Here is a 17738-nt window from a genome sequence, read left to right on the forward strand (position 1 = left end):
TTATTCACTTGTGTCAGGGTATTGTAATTGAAATTATTAATTTTCTAATGTGGACCGTCAAATTAGTTCACGAACCGGCAGTTGGGCTACAACCCTTCATAGGCTAAAAAACATCACATTTTTAGTTTATTATTATTATTATTATTATTATTATTATTATTATTATTATTATTATTATTATTATTATTATTATTATTATTATTATTTGTATATGTTCAATCTTGTGGTAAGTGCGTGCGGTTTGGGTTCTAGACGAGTAGAGACATTTTTTGCATGTTGAATCAAATTTTGTTTTGTATGGTGAGGGACTCGGGGAGTTATTCGAATAAGTATGATAAAAATCCTATTTAGAAAACCAGAACTAATGGTGATGAGTGATAAGAGCTCACACGTCACTGAACTAAAAGCCGTTAGGCTGGCCATAGTCAATCCTGGGCTATATTTGTACTGTAAAATGCATGTATTTTTATTATTTTTATTATTATTCAGATATATGGTTATTACTTTTCTTGTTTATAAACCTATTTCGTTTTAAGCATAGGCCCTACAAAATCTACAAATCGAAAACTAACATTTTTCTGTTCTTACTTCTCATTTATATCATATATATAGTGTAATAACAAAGCTTCAACGAACTACAGAGCTTACGAAAGAGAGCTTTTGTCTCTTGTTTTTCTGTTGGATAAGAAGAAAACTCATATTCCACTTGGCAACTTCGCCTGTGGGAAGTGCTTCTGATAAGCTTTAAGTGTCTGATTTTAAAAAAAAAAAAAAAAAAAAAGGAAGAACACGATAGATACTTTAGGTTCTTCAGTATTTGTTACATTGTCTCTTCGTTTGTGCACGCGTATGTGTGCGAGCGGAAAATAAAAATTCATATAATGCCAATTTCTGATAGTTAAGTTTGTTTACAACTATTAGATATTGTTATATTTCATTCATTCTACTAACTTGTGCGATCGTAGCAGTGCTTATTTCATTATAAATATAGGACATATTACCTATTTTTTTTAAGTGCATCTGAAAATGAAATCACGTGTGCGTCTATTACACTATCCAATAATATTGTCTTAACTATGGATGATATATTCGAATTCATTAATACAAAGTATACGAACAACAACTTTTCTTGATAAGCAAACCAAACCAAACAACCTGACGTAATAACCCGTTTGAAGGCCCGAGCCGCTCCAACGCCATCTGTCAACGACTGGCTGAACTACGTCTAGCCTAGCGACGAGCACGTGGTCAGCTTATCGGAAGCTTTCTAGACTAGTGACCATTACGCCCTTCATTCACGTGACTCCCCAGTTTCCCTCATGACACTGGGAGAACGCCGAAAATTGGAAAGCGCTGGCCGGGAATCGAACCCGGGACCACGTGGACATGAGCCCAAGGCTCTACGGTGTCCCCAGAACTCTTCTTTATAGAATATGAAAATTTTACAATATATTTAGCGTTTAACGGAAGAAAATTATGCAACGATAAGACATATATCAATTGATGGATCTTATTGAATTGAAAAAAAAAACTGACATGCGTGAGTGTAAAAGCTTATGCGTGGTTTTTGAGAAAATATTAAAAAAAAAAAAAAAAAATGAAAACCTAAAAATTGATGCTGTACGAGAATCACGCCACATATTGAAAAAATGAAATGAAATGAAATTTTTGAGTTTTACGTCCCACGGTTATGCCGGTTAGGCTAAAGGAGACGGTGATTATGAGAAATGAATGTAATGGTAGAATGAAGAAAGTGGGAGGAAACGGGAGAACCCCCTAGGAATATGAAACATCTTGAAATATGCTCTCATTAAGCCCTTCGTTATGACATTAGCAAGGCAATAGTACATAGTATGGTTAATGAGATATAGGCTAAAATTATAATTAACTATTAAATTTATTTCCGTTTAACTAATATATAATGCAATATGCGTTGATAGATCGCATCGAGCTGAACAAACTAGAATGCTTGAGATTGAATTCTGATGTGGTTTTCGAGAAAAATCGAAAAAAGTGGTGCTATGAAGTATGACAAGCCATTTGTCACTAATTTATTACCATTTTATTAAGAATTACGTTTAATTAATGTGCTTTATACGTATCAAATCTACTGATACTTAGCAGACTGTTGTCTGCCTTTAACTAACTACGACACATGCTGTTTTCGCATATCGTCGCTGCGCCTCGGAGAACCGCTATGTGACATTTTTGTCGAAAATGAGTTATGCCATGCAAATAAACCTGAAAACTGGCAGGCAGACTCTTTTATAATGTGATAAGTGAATATTCAGTTGTTTCGCCACAGCAATGAAGAAATATTACATTGAAATTAAAGGCTTCACGTTCTCATTACGTACGTATTGATCCTCTATGTGCTTATATAGGCGCAAAAGATAAACCGACATGTGCTACGTAAACACAAAAATAGTAATATAATACTGTAGAAAGCAAGCTACAACAATCTCCAGTGCGTAATATATGCAGAACCAATTTTATTGTATTTTTCAAGTGTTTCCGTGTAAATTTGCCAAAATTTTATGTTTGGAATATTTTTTGCTTCTCCTGGAGAGTTGTGGTTTTAACACAGCGGTTATTCGAGGCGCAGCGACGATATACTACTTGTAAAAGCTAATTAATAGAAATCAATGTTCTTTGCTAGTTCTTACTTCCACGTACAAGGTGAAAATTTACACAACTCAAAATTTGACGGGCGGTATATTTTGAGCCAGTTTGAAAAATGAAATCATAGAAATACCATCCTCGTAGTTAACACGGTTAGCATACGCGCCTTGAGCCCAGAAGACGCAAGTTCAACTCCTGGTGGGAGCTAATGTGATTCTGGTTCCACGTTTCACAGTCTCATGCTTAAATGAAACGGTGAAAATGAAATGAAATCTGTGAGTTTTACGTCCCACGTTTATGCCGGTTAGGCTAAAGGAGACGGTGATGATGAGTGATGAATGAAAAATGGTGGAATGAAGAAAGTGGGAGGAAACGGGAGAACCCGAGAAAACCCACGCACACGGTGTTTGTCCACCACAAAGTTTACTTGGCGGGGGCCGGGATCGAACCCGGGACCCCAAGCATCAGAGGTGACCAAAGGGAACCGTGTACTTAAGATCAACCAAGTAAATATCTTGAATAATATGATTCAAAAACACATAATTAACGGTACACGAAATTTAATGTTTCAGGATAGGAGTTTTCTTCTTACCCAATAGAATAGAGACAAAAGTTTCCTGTCTTTCTTTTTTAAGTCTCCAATTTGTTGAAACTTGGTTATTTTACTATACCTGTATCAATAAGAAATACAACTAGAAAAGCTTCTGTGGTTCTTCAATTTGCTGTTCATCTTTACTTAGAAAACGAAATATAAGGAAGAAACAATACATAATAATTTATCTGCATAATATTAGTAGTAGTGAAATATAACCTACATCTTAGTGTATTACACTTAATTCAAGTTGATCCCCAATTGCCTCATCATACTAGATGAATATCATAAAAATATGCCCATAAAGATCATTAGTCGATTGAACATTCGAATAATTGTTCGTTTAATTTTTAAGAGAATTAGGTTCCACAGGATCCTCGTTTCCATTTGTTTCCTCCTGTCAGTCTATCAATAAGTTTACTACTTTTAGTTTATACGATCCCATTATGATTAGACCTATTATTATAGTTGTTCCGCTCGAACCTTCGGCCCATTGTACAGCCAGCGACAAAAAAAAAAAAGTTCTTTCTGTTTGATTAAATTAGTTTCGTAAATAACTTCAGAATGGAAGGGCAATTTAAGTACAGTTTTCAGTAAATTAGAAAGAATTTAATTTTCTGTACGTTTCAGCCATACCACCGTTGTACATTCCAGCCATACCACGGTTATTCCCGAAATAAATTTTACCAAACGGAAAGAATTTTTGACGCTGACTATCCATTAACAGGTTAAAATCGTATTTAGTGAAATATCTAATTGTTTCAACTTAACAAAGGTATTTATTATTTAGTAGCCCAACAACCACCCAAAACTACACATACCATATTTATGCAATTATTATAAGACTTAGTTATTATCCAGACAACACCAATAACGATATCTATTATAGTGATTTTATAACGAGGAATAGCCTTTGGCTAGCTGGGGACTCACCCCCAAGTTTGCTCGGCCTACGGCCTCGCATCTCTTATGTATCAGCCTTTGCATCAACAGTGAATTTCGTGCATTTGCTCTTCATATTTTGTGAATTTGCCCGGCTGGGGACTTCGCTTCCACACCCGCGCCTTTGTTCGGCCTACGGCCTCGCACCTCTTCAAACCAGAATTCTACGGCATTTCAAGTTCCTTTTCGTATTTCAACTATCTAAAAGATAATATTTTGTATCCCAAGAAATCGCGCGCATTTAAATAACATGGGAATTTCTTCATCCCCCCCCCCTTCCCATAGACCCCTTAAGAACAAAAAAATATTCACTTTTGGCAATTTTCCTGTAGATTAGTCCCAGAAGGCTACAATCATGCAAAATTTCATCATTCTAATCCTGCCGAAAGTGCCTTAACATTTTGGGGTGTAGAAGATGTCCCATATAAACATGGGAAAGATTTTTCAGTTCCCCATAAAACCACTCTATATTTGGAAATTTTTATTTCTGATGATTCACTTAGGCAACGCTAACTAAGACGTATAAGCATACCGAATTTCAAGTTTTTATTCCAATTCCAAGTACCAAAAATATGAGATTATAGCTCCAAAAAAAGACCCATTTAAATAACATGAGGAATTTCTTCATCTCCCCTTTAGACCCTCTAAAAATTAAAAATATTCACTTTTGGAATTTTTTTCTGTCGGTTAGTCCCGAAAAGCCATGTCAAATTTACTAATTGTAGCCTTACAGGAAGTGCCCAATAATTTGGGGGTGTAAAACGAGCCCCATATAAATAGCATGGGAAAGATTTGTCAGTCCCCATAAAACCACTCTAAAGATGGAAATTTTTATTTTTACTTATTTACTTTGTTAACGCTAACGAAAACGTACAAGAATACCGAAGTTTTTATTCCAATTCCACGTACCTAAAACATGAGATTATAGGTAAAAAAAAAAAAAAAAAAAAAAAAGTCCATTTAAATAACATGGGGAAACTCTTCATATCCTCTTTAGACCCCCTAAAAATTAAAAATATTCACTTTTGGTAATTTTCCTGTCGGTTAGTTCCGGAAAGCTACAATCATTCCAAATTTAATCATTGTAGCCCTACAGGAAGTGCTCAATAATTTATGTTAGCTCATGTGGTTTTATATATAGCGTGACGCAAAGACTGAGATGTTGCCGTTTATTGCTCGAAAGTCTCCGAAAAGCGAATTTATTTCTGATAAATATCTAATACACCTACGTATATATATTTTGTATATATTTTTTAAGTTCTTACGAAGGCGGAAAAGTTCACGTTGTCCCGGATTCCATTTCAGATGTGAGCACTGAAATATCGGGGTTTATTTAGAACTGTGAGAAGCTTGGAGAGCAAATAAGGCACTTGGTATTAAGATGTATTGAACTCTAAAATTTAATGTCTCTTTCCTAGTAGTGGGCACAAAAACCAGTTAAATTTTCTATCAAAAATTGGTTCGATATTCTAACCAACTGTTATTTCATTCACTTGCTTGGAATGAGTACTACAAGAGCAAGAACAAATAAGTCTTCGGAGAAAATTAGTCTCTCAGTGAAAACCCAAAACTAATGGTAAAAAAGTGAAAATTGTTTCTGTGAAAAGCCGAACCTGTTTTTGAAAAAAACTGAAACCGCTTTCGGCGAAAAACCGAATCGGTTTCGGTGAAAACCCGAACTAATTTTGGAGAAAACTGAAATCTCGGTATTTGCCCATCCCTACTATTTTCAGTACAGAGTCTATATGACAGAACCTGGGATCTGAACCTTAAATACCTCACTTGAGAATAAGCCTGGGCCCATTCGCACAGGAACTATTTCATACGCCAATTGTGCAACACGAGACAACCATAAATAACAAGAGTAAAATTTGATTGGCTAACTACACAATATCCTATTAAAACATTTTGGCCAATTTACCCCTTTAAAAATTGAAGTCGAGGAGTTTGGAGCTGTAACGAAATAAAATGAATTCTATTTCACACGAGCACTCACAGCCCTGGCCACGGCGAGCAGATAGTGGAAACTCTCCTCGTGAGCGCTCACGAGCATTCTACGTGCAAATACCATTGTTCGTGCTTCGTGAATCTTCGGGTTTCGTCCTTCGAGGAGCGGAAGTGTTGTCAACCTTGGCGGTAATCACTGGCCCACCAAATAAAAAAAAAGTATGTATGGTAACTGATTGCCATTTAGTGTAAAGTGTTTTTTACAATGTGGTAACCGTTAACTATAGACAACACAAACTTGTAACAGCAATCAAATGATAAACTATGTACGTTCCTTTTCTTCTTTTTTCTTTCATTTTGTTAAAGAAGGATGTGGTGGAATCAAACCAACGCTTACATTTATAAAAATTTGCTAGATTGCCCAATGGAAAACCGGTTTTCAAGATATATATATATATAATCAAGTTCTTAATCCGAGTGTGGGTTTGTTATATTATGTTGTTTCGCTTTTTGGGAAAAGAGAGAATCTGTTGATACAAAAAAAAAAAAATACTGTAGCACTTGTTTGTAATTATCTAAGTATTATCTCCAGAAAATTAGCTTATGAATGTATGTGTGTACGAATAGGCTTAGCAAGGGGTTGGTTGTGGAGATTAGAAGCCACTATTACACCATCAATAGGAAGAATAATATTTCTTACTCCACTTTTAAAGTTACTTTGATCGCAAAGAATCAAACAAAATATTAAGAGAGCCAAAGAGATTTTCCATTTTTAAGAGTGACCATTAGTGACTACCATTATTGTTTTTTTTTTTAACAAGGAGTGTCTTTTTAATAATGAAAAACATATTGTGCCTGGCTGGTTGCTTGCCGGTGGCTTGTTAAAAGTGAAAAGGAATGTTAAATCATATCAACGACTGAAGCTACACGCTTGTCTTTCTTCGATAGTTACTGATTGATTTTGAAAGTCACAATGTTGTAGGCCTACTGTAACAGCATAAAATCGGAAGGAAACGTTCCAACTGAATGATACGAACAATTATTCCCAATATCTTGAACATGAAACGTGGGTTGCACGGATAACGCTTAAAGTGGGCTGGACTGCACTGGAATTTCCTTCCGGCAAATTAGTGTTTGGTCGGAACTCAGTTCTTCTGTGTAATTGTCTCTTAACAACATTTGAACATTTCTTTTAGATAATAATAACTAACTAAGTAACTAACTAACTATATGCCCTATGGAACCCGAAGGTTCAATGCCGCGTTTACAAAATATTTCCACTAACTTCTGTCCTTAGCGAACTGGATCCAGTTTCTACTCTGTACTCTTATTTCTGCAAGATCCATCTTAATATTGTCTTTCCATCAACGCCTAGGTCTTCCTAGTGGTCTTCTTCCAATTGGGTTTTCAGTTAAAATTATGAAAGCGTTTCTAATTTCTTCCATTCTGGCTACATGGCCTGCCCACCTGAGCCTTCTACACCTAATGACCCTAACAATGTTAGGTGAGCGGTATAAACTATGCAATTCCTCATTATGAATTTCCTCCAATCCCCATTTTCATCCCTCTTTGGTCCGAATACTACTACTACTACTACTACTAGTAGTAGTAATAATAATAATAATACGCATTATTATTATTATTATTATTATTATTATTATTATTATTATTATTATTATTATTATTTTCAATCTCCCGTCGTTCTGCTATCAATCTAGGAACGAAAGGCGTTTACAACTGAGCAAACATGAAGCGAGTGACAACTTACAGACCGAGTGATAATGTAATACAACGTCACGAATTGTGTAAGCAAGCTAAAAAGGTCTGAAACAATTCGTTCCCGATTTTTGCAGTGGTTTTACGTCTGTAAGCTGACATGTTTAATATTAGTTTCTTTCTTTCTTTCTTTCTTGTTCATTTGTTAGTTACTTCAACGCTAACTGTAACCTCTATCATGCGTCTTCCTCGACCAAAAAACGTACCAATTTTATTTCCTGCAGTGTTTTCGCGTCACTGCTTTCGAAATGGGGAGGGGGAGGGGGAGAGCACACTTGCACATTTCACGCTTGCGTCTGCTCAATGTTTCAACATCGTGCGAATTTCTGACCAGGCTTGGTCATAGGTTTTTTGCCATCATGTGTGGTTGTCAACACTTATCGGATGCAGTGGAAGGGGCAAAGCTACCACCATCTGTGTTCACCTGCTCTTTTCTCCGCTCGTGCTCGCTCGCGCTTCGGCTCCGGGAGCCAATTCATGGACAGGCCAACAAAAGTCAATTTCATGTCAAAAAAGAACTCGGACAGGTGGCTGCACTGTCTTTCTTTTTGGGCTTAAGGAAATTTCCAAGAATGTGTCTACTTGACAGTTTTAGGTGTCCAAGTGAAACGTAAAGTTTGTATGTGGGTAAAACTGTGTGTTTAAAATTTAAAATGGGGAATCAACGTGGGAAAACTTCTGTAGCAGTAAGAGAACTTATTTTAAAATATTATAAAGAGGTAAAATCAGTTCGTGATATTGTGGAAATAGCAATACCCGGAATATCCACCTATTCCATCTTGCACGCCCTAGGTTGACAATTATACAGAGGTCTCTTTTTCACCGAGTACCCAACTATTATAATAATCGTGGGTATAATAATTATAATAATATAACAAGTGAAGTGGACATTTTATCGAGCTACGCGGTGTTTGAAATAGCAATAAAACGCGTGCTGGCTAAATAATATTACTTGTGCATTCTTTGTTAATACTATTGATGTTACTGTTGTTGTTTACTTTTTTTAAATTATTTTTCTTTTTTCATTTTTTCCCGCTTGTTGACATTTCCCTGTGCAAAATGGCACAATTATGCTGTATCTGGGAATTTGTTCAATAAATAGTAAATAGGTGATACTCCACAGTTCATGACATTATCAGACGTTTTAAATCAACAAAAGCAGTGGAAAATAAACCAAAAAGTGGTACACCTAGAGTGTTTTCAAAGTCTGACGAGCAATGGATTCTACTACAGGTTAATAAAAACCCAATGATAAGTGTCCTAAACTGGCCCAAAAAAGTATTAGAACATCTTAATAAAAGTGTGCATCCCGAAACGATAGGATTGATTTTAAGAAGCAATTAACATGGAAGAGTAACTCATAAAATATCGTTCGTGAGCAAGTGCAAAAGACAAAAGAGACTCAGTTTTGCAAAAACTTATAAAAATAAAGATTTTTCCTTTAGGAGCATTGTGGTATTCGAGGACGAGAACAAATTTACTTTGTTCCCCTCAGATGGTTAATGTTATATCTGGCGAAAAAATACTGAAGAACTCCGAGAGCGTAGTCTACAATCCACGGTAATGATTTGGAGCTGTATGTCAGGTGCTGGACCAGGTAAATTGTGTGTAATCGATGGAATTATGGGCCAAACAAAATATTTAAACATTTTGAAGCAAAATTTGTTTGCTGGATAATGATCCCAACCACAAAGCACTTAATGTGCGTTTGTGGCTCCTGTGTATTTGTCCGCATGTGCTGGAAACATCTCCAAAATCTCCTAATATTAACGTTATTGAGCACTTATGGGCTCATTTGGAAAACCAGTTAACAAATCATGCTATTAGAACAAAGCAAGACTTGGAATCAGAACTTCAGACAGAATGGGCAAAAAATGATCCTTTCTTCTATTTAAAAAAAAAAAAGTAAAATCCATGCCCGAAAGATTGAAAGCCATCGTGAAAAATAAAGGATTGCGAACAATTAGCAAAAATATCTAATAACATTTTAAAATTTTGTTACAAATTAAGTGTCCGAGTTCTTTTCTGGTATGAATTTACGCTATGTTTTCAGTTGTTGTATTTTTTATAGCCACCAAATTGAGTTTTGTGATTGGTGTTTCTATTTTTCATAAGTAAATAATGTAATTTCTTTCTCTCTCAAACGCACTATTGGAATGTTTATTCTCTTTGGAATGTGTAAGCATGTACAGATGGTGATCAGAAAAATGGAAACACCTGTAGTTGGCAACACGTCAGATATATGGGTTGGCAGTGGTGTCGTGGCGCCCGCAGCGCCGGGCCGCTGGTGGTGGTGTGTTAAATCGGTCTCCATACTACGTCAGGCGTAGTGGAACAGCAGTGTCCAGTGGCTGCAGCAAACGGAGGTAGTGTAAAATTTGAGACCCCTCAAATTTTCAAAGAGGGCAAATTGTTGGTGCGCGGTTATGTGGAGTGAGTGTGTCGGCAGTGGCTACTGTGTTAGGTGTGTCGCGTAGGACAGTGTCGAAGGTGATGACGGCCTACACAACACACGGGAAAACCACATCTGGGAAGCGGAACAGTGGGCGGAAGAAAATCATGAGTGACAGGTCACGCCGGGTGTTAAAGCGCATTGTCACGCAGAACTGTCGTGCCACTGCGGAGCAAGTGACGGAGGAACTCAATCAGCACCTACCCACCCTGTTTCGACAATCACAGTCCGCCGCGAATTACATGACATTAACTTACCGGGTCGTGTTGCACGGGCCAAACTGCTCATCAGAGACGATAACGCTTTCGCACGCCGCAAATGGTGCCGCGACCATGCAACTTGGACCGTTGAGGACTGGAAACGTGTGATATGGTGGGATGAGTCATCTTTCACCCTATTCCCAACCACGGGCAGTGTTTATGTGTGGAGAACGCCCAAAGAAGCTTATGATCTGCAGTGTCTCCGCCTAACTGTGAAACATGGCGGCGGCTCGGTGATGCTGTGGGCCGCCATATCATGGTTTTCATTGGGTCCTGTGGTCACACTTAGCGGACGAATCACTGTCAACGATTATGTCGCAATTTTAGGAGACCACTTGCAATCTATGGTCCGGATGTTGTTCCCGGACAATGACGCCATCTTCCAGGATGATAATGCACCCATTCACACAGCTGGCGTTGTTGCAGCGTGGTTTGAGGAACATCGGGATGAAGTTCAACACCTCCCCTGGCCCACCCAATCCCCAGAACTGAACATAATTGAACATCGATTGTCCGTCTTGGAAACACGACTCAGGCGACGATTTCCACCTCCATCCTCTCTCACAGAACTGGTCGATGCCCTGCACGAGCAATGGTGTAAAATTCCACTTGCTACCATTCACGACCTCTATGCCTCCATCGCACGTCGCATCAAGGCTGTTCTGAAGACGAAATTTGGCCCGACACCATATTAATATGGTAAGTTGCAATTTCGTTCAGGTGTTTCCATTTTTCTGATCACCATCTGTATATGTGCAACTTCTTTATTGAGCCACTGTATTCTTGAACTCAAACACTTCAATACATCTTTTACCATACAAATCTGCACTGTTTATTATTATTTACAAGTGTCATATTAACGTGGCATACTAGCTGAATATTGCTGCTATGAAGAGTATCGAGGTTTTCCATCAAGTGTGTTAGACAGTGCGTGCATGCATTCACGTCCTACAGGGAGAAAGCCTACATAGCATTAACACGTCAACTACTGGAAGTCCAATACCTTAGAAAAAGAAAATTCCTTCTACATCAATGGATAGTGCACACCACATGGTTTATCAACCATCCTTTCTCAGTCTATCCTAAAATGCATTTAAGAAAATGAACAGCATTCCTCTGATAATTACGATGTGGCTGTACGCAAGGACTTGCTTCGTATGTAAACACTGCATGCCTTTCAAGAATGTCAATTATTTCTGCATTACACTCCTTACACTGGAACAGGACTGTTGACTGTTGCTTTTTCCCCTTCTGTGTGTGCCTTTATTTAGATTTTTTCTACAAAAAATAAATGTATGTAAAGAACATATTTGACATTGTAACATACGTTCCATGTTTGATTTGGCTCCAATCCACAAATACCCCAACTACTATTTCAATGTCTGTTGTTTTGGAACAAACGGAGTGCCGCTTCTCTTATTCGTCCCCAATGGCAACTGGATTCCGCCATTTTTCACATTCTATTCCCGTGTGTTACCGTTACAGGTCCTCTCTAAAATGTAAGATACACACGAATTGTTTTCTTCTATTAATTCCTACAACGCAAAGCAATACAAGGTAGCTCCTGGTAAACAGAAGTAAAACAAATAAACCGTATGACTTATCAAACTTGCTTGATCTCTTTGGAGTTTAATCCTCTTTGCAGAACCAGGCTACACTCTACATACCTAGGTACATTTATAATTGAATTTGGACTATTTGTACTCATATTTACGTGAAGGTGAAATAATTAGCAAAAGTGTGTAGTGTATGGGTGTTCCAAAACCCGGTTAATCGGTTTCGGTTCGGTCTGTAGTTTAAACCGAATCAGTCGGTTTGGACTTCAAGTTAGAAAGATAAAACTCGGCATTTCAAGTTATTAAAAATAAGGGGAAACATATCCCAGCATTTTTGAAAACTTCCGTTTTAAGGAAACAAGGGGTATTTTCTACATAAGTAAAAATGAAATGTAAGAATGTTTGTTGAACGGACTCCTCCTAGACCGTTTATCCGAATTTGATTATTTTTGGTACATAAGTGAACCATGGCTTAACTTAGGTTTTCGTCACATTATCGGTATGCGGGTGAGGAGTGTGGGGCAGAAAAGGAAGCGATATGTAAAAATAATCTAAAACGGCCGATATCAGTACGCAATTCATATTATTTATATATATATATATATATATATATATATATATATATATATATATATATATATATATATATATATATATATATATATATGATCACTGAGATCAACAATGACACTTCCGATGCCGTTCAGATCGAAATTCATCCCCCATCTTCATGGTGTGCAGGTGGAAGGGGATGATATGTAAAAACAATCCAAAACGGTTGACATTAGTATCTAACCCATAATCTTCGTAGTTGCTGAGATCAACAGTGCCACTCCCTTTGCCATTTAAGTTCATCAGTATAGCACGGGGGATGAGAAAGGGTGATATTATGGATTTTCTTTCATTACAATGCGTATCCTAAGGAGACAAAGAGGCTCAAATATTTTTCACAAACCTATTCTTCCTATGCGAAGAACGGATATTTCAGCCAGTATATTTACGGAAAAATAATATGCATTACTTTCGCACCTCTTCTCGTATATTTTCATAAGAGAGCGCGAAACACAACTTGAAAAATTTAAATTTTAATCCTTTCACCTTTCTTCTGAACGGAATACATTTCATTTCCATTTCTTAGAATACCAGTACCGTACCGTATGAGCATAGTAGACTGTGGATAATAAAAATTCTACTTTGATTTGATTTGATTTTTAGTGTAGCGCCCTTTTCAGCAGCGAGGCTATTTGAGACGTGGACCTACAGCTTAACGTGGAATCCCAACCACATAAGCTCCTGCCGGAAATCGGACCCGGGTCTCTTCTTACTTGCTAACCTAATAATAATATAAATAATAATGTAATGTTAGTCCTCAGTAAGCTATAAACAGAACAAGCAATGCAAACTATTAGATCACGTGAACATGTATACACACCCCTACTTAAGTAATGAACGACTTGGTCTATATCTATTTCATTTTGATAAGTTCTGATAGAGACAACATGTAAAAAAATGTCAGTATATACAGCACTATAATCTGTGATGTAATCTAGTACCACAAAATATAAGTACTACAAAAATGGGAAACTGCCGTGGCTAGTACCAAGGTATTTTCCAGTAAATGGAATTAATCATCCTTTCTTATACAACGAACAACCAAAATTTGCTTTAATATCTTCTTGCTGCAAGGGTTGTCGGCCTTCCTTGCAATCCTTTTGTTACCGGACTAAATCAATACTGCACAGACACCCCCGCAATCTCCCGTCTTCCCCTTTTTCAACTTCCACAGAAAACTAGTTTAGCCAGAACCTAATATGCAATAAAGTAGATACTACAAACGTTTATTTACCGCGGAAACTGCTCCGAACTTCTATGGTAAAAGTTTAGGGGAAAGAACTCATATTCCAAGAGATACAGTACTGGAGTTCATTTCTTTAATAAGATATACTTAACTGGGTCTTAAAGGGCAACCAAAAGTCACAGCTACGATATAGAAAATTCTGCTGCTAACTAACTCAGAGATTTGCCATGTTAGTGTAGACAACATGTGTTGTGCCCAAGATCTTATTTTCTATCTGACCTTCATGTTAAGCAAATCAATACTGTCGTCTGGACAAGTATGACTACGTCTAAAAACAGCGAGCGCTTCTTTCATGAATAATAAAAGAAAATTATAATACGACTCCACATGCATACACACACCAAATACGAGTGCGTGGGTTTTCTCGGGTTTCTCCCTTTTCCTCCTTGCCGTCACTCCACTATTACCATCCATCTCATCATCACCGTCTCCCTTAGCCTCAATACATAGACGTGGGAGGTTAAACTTTAAAAGAAAAAACAAAACTTTCTCTAGATGAAAAAGATAAATTGATAGAACACACAGTATACTCCGATTCGAACAAATTTCTCACTACAAAATGAGTGTCTGTAGAGGGCACACTAATCGTAGTTTCAAGCAGAGATGTGCGTCTACGCGTAAAAAACGATAGTTTACGTTTACGTGTCAACTATGCGTAGACAATGTAAACAACGTAGACTATGTAGAATATGTCAACAACACGTAATTTAATATGGCATTGTGGACAATAAAGGAGCTTTATTTTGTCCTTACCTTGCGAAATTGCGTACAAAATAAAATACCTAGAGCAGCGAATAGTAACTTTCGAATACTTAGTTTCATCTTGATGAAGGAAAATGAAAAATATTATGCATTTTGTAAAATATGCAAGAAAAAAATGGCAAATACAGCAGATTCAAGACTGAAAGCCCACAGGTGAGAATTAGTTTTGTAAATTTCATTATAAAAGCAGTGCTCGAAGTGGAAAATCTAAGGAAGTGGTATGTGCAGAGCAGAGTAAACATACAGATTAGATAATTCCCTCTACTTTTTATGTTAGTCGTTTCCCTAATCTTTCGCTGCACCGAAGCAAAACAACTGAATGAGGAAATATGAACAAACGAGCAACGAAATTGTTCCTTACATTTGATAGTGGTTGTCTACATAGTCTACACGGGAAAAGGTGTAATGTAGATTACGTATAGATTACAGTAGACAATAGCGTAGACGTAAAATTATAGTTTACGGCACATCACTGGTTTCAAGGCCCCAGCACATCGACCGCATAAAAAGCAAGTTCATTGTACTGTTGCGATGCCAATTTACTTGTTTTCAAACTATTTTTTTAAGGTTGTCTAGTCGGTACACTAATGTTTCAGTTGCTAGTGGAAAATCTAGTTATTCTTTTAAATAATACTACGCTACTTCATTATTATTATTAGAAAATCTAGTTATTATTACAATTTTACATTATTTATTAACGATGCACATTTTCTAATTAAATTGTTTTCTTACATTTTGTACTAACATGGTTGGCAAAAACCATGGTTTTTATTGAAAAAAAAACGTTTTTTGCTTTAAGCCTGTTTTTTGGGGGGTTTAAACCAGTTTTTTTTAAAAAATCATTTGCTCTATGTATTTATATCACATATGGACAGAAATAAGTTTGTTTCACCTTGGTGTTGTTATGCAACAACCGGGTTATGCTGGAAGGGTCACATAAGCTTAAAGCGGAGTACAAATCGTTTCTCGACTTACATCCGAAACAAACTGCCCTCCATTTGAACTCGAAACCGGGAATAACTGGCCACAAATGCGATACGTCTGCCGACTCACTCATGAAGGACTCCTGATACGTTGTACTGATCTTTACATACTTGTTAATATAATTCTCAAGTGTCATTTCAAAAGGACAAAAAGGTAAACAGTTGCACAAGTGAAACCATTATACAGAATTACATATGAACAATTTCAAAATACTGTAGAATACAGAAGAACTAATTAAGTCCAAGTAAGCTCACCATGACTTTTATTAGTCCAAGTTGAAGAATATGAGAAGTGCTACCGTCAAACTAACGCACAGTGGTCGGAAACTGGGAAAAAGCGGTCAAAAATCGATTTTATCAACTTCGCCGCCTATGAAATCGGTATTGATATTTGATTATAAGTATCTCTCCTGCTTCCAAACCCGGAGTTTCAGGACATAGGAATATTTTCGCTGTCCATAAAATGCATGTAAACATGAACAAATAAAAATACCGACAAATCATTAAAAAATTAACCGAACAATATATGTTCTAACCATTTATATCGTTTATGAGGTCGATGAAAGCGGTTGAATGGTACATTGGACTCAAATACTGTGTGTTTAGTGAAAAGTTTTATTTGTTATCCATTGTCATATCATTTATATGATGGCTTTATTAGTGTTACCGAAAAGTTACATATACGCTTATGTTATTAGCTCTGCAGTCTAAGCTTATCCTTCCTTATCTGCAAAATAAGGCTTATTGAGTTGATCATGAGTAGTGCAAAGGTTGAGCATTGGAAATAGCTGCATCTAAGTGCACCTGAAGGACTCAGTCTTATGTAACTGGAAATGCGTGATGAATAATGTTGTTGTGATCACAGTTAAGATCCGTTATCTGAACCTTACAAAGGGAAAAGGCATATTGTTTTGTACGTAATTTGGATTGCCCTTCGTCCCTGAATCAAAATTGTAGTGAACTCATACATATTGCAGTGATAAACTATTCAGTCATGTGAAGCTGCTGTAAATTACACGTCAGTGCAGTAGTATATAAGAAGATTCTATATTGAATCTTTTAATTTTGCCGAAACAACATAATCCTGAACTAAATTACATTCCAGTAAGTATTACTGTTTCTTCGAAGACGGTGTGGGTGAAAAACCGCGAACTTTAATTTTGTATCCTAAGGCCAAACACTCATTTGTTTTACACCATCTTTTTATTAGCTGCACATACAATTAGAGGAAGAGCACATTGAACCTGTAACCGCTTCTTGGATGCATAGTAACTTCTGTCATAACTTCGTACTGACTAGCGATGTCCAATTCACGTAAGGTGTCAATATGTTGTGTTTTCGATTCATAAAATGTATGTAAGATATGATTCACGATGGTGGATTTCAAGATAGCGAATTTCATTGTTCTATGTCCTCCTGAATTGTTCCATTGGTTATATTTTGCAGTATTTGGAATTTATGCGAGGGTTTCCACACTTTTGGACCACCCTGTATATATATATATATATATATATATATATATATATATATATATATATATATATATATATATATATATATATAAGCATGTACTGTAGCAGGAGTTTTTCGAATCACTTTCGCAGTAGTTGCAATCGATTTAGAAGGGGCAATTACGTATAGAACGATAGACAGACGTCCCGTCAACTTCCATTATTTTGGAATAAACTATTTTTGTCCGCTTTTTCAAAGTTTCCGACCACTGTGTGACGGTCTGGTCCTTCTAGAGGTATAGAACAAAAACGTATATTTATTTCAAATAGACACACATCATTTATACGCCATATTAAACTTCTCCTTAGAATCATAAAAATCGTACAGTTTGACTGCGTAACTCAAATAAATATATGAAATAAAGAAAATCGTTTTAAGTGATGTCGTCAAAATGACTTGGTCCTTCTAGTGTAGGGTGACCAACCGTCCCGTAAAAACGGGATTGTCCCGTTTTTTCACTACCTTTCCCGGTGTCC

At 36.7% G+C, this 17738-nt stretch overlaps 1 protein-coding gene across 4 annotated transcripts in view; it reads right to left on the reverse strand.

Moving 5' to 3' along the window:
• The window catches only part of Lrch (Leucine-rich-repeats and calponin homology domain protein), a 370595-nt gene that overhangs the window by 211692 nt on the left and 141165 nt on the right, over nt 1–17738 (reverse strand). The window contains exon 1 of one of the 4 annotated variants that reach the window (XM_081768567.1): nt 6078–6208. The exons of the other annotated variants lie outside the window; for them this stretch is intronic. The gene's annotated coding sequence lies outside the window, so the exon portion shown is untranslated. Of the gene's footprint in view, nt 1–6077; nt 6209–17738 lie in introns of those variants that run through there. 4 annotated transcript variants of the gene reach the window in all.

Source organism: Thermobia domestica, chromosome 8 (assembly GCF_964235325.1).
Source record: "Thermobia domestica chromosome 8, izTheDome1.hap1.1, whole genome shotgun sequence".
Taxonomy (NCBI): Eukaryota; Metazoa; Arthropoda; class Insecta; order Zygentoma; family Lepismatidae; genus Thermobia; species Thermobia domestica.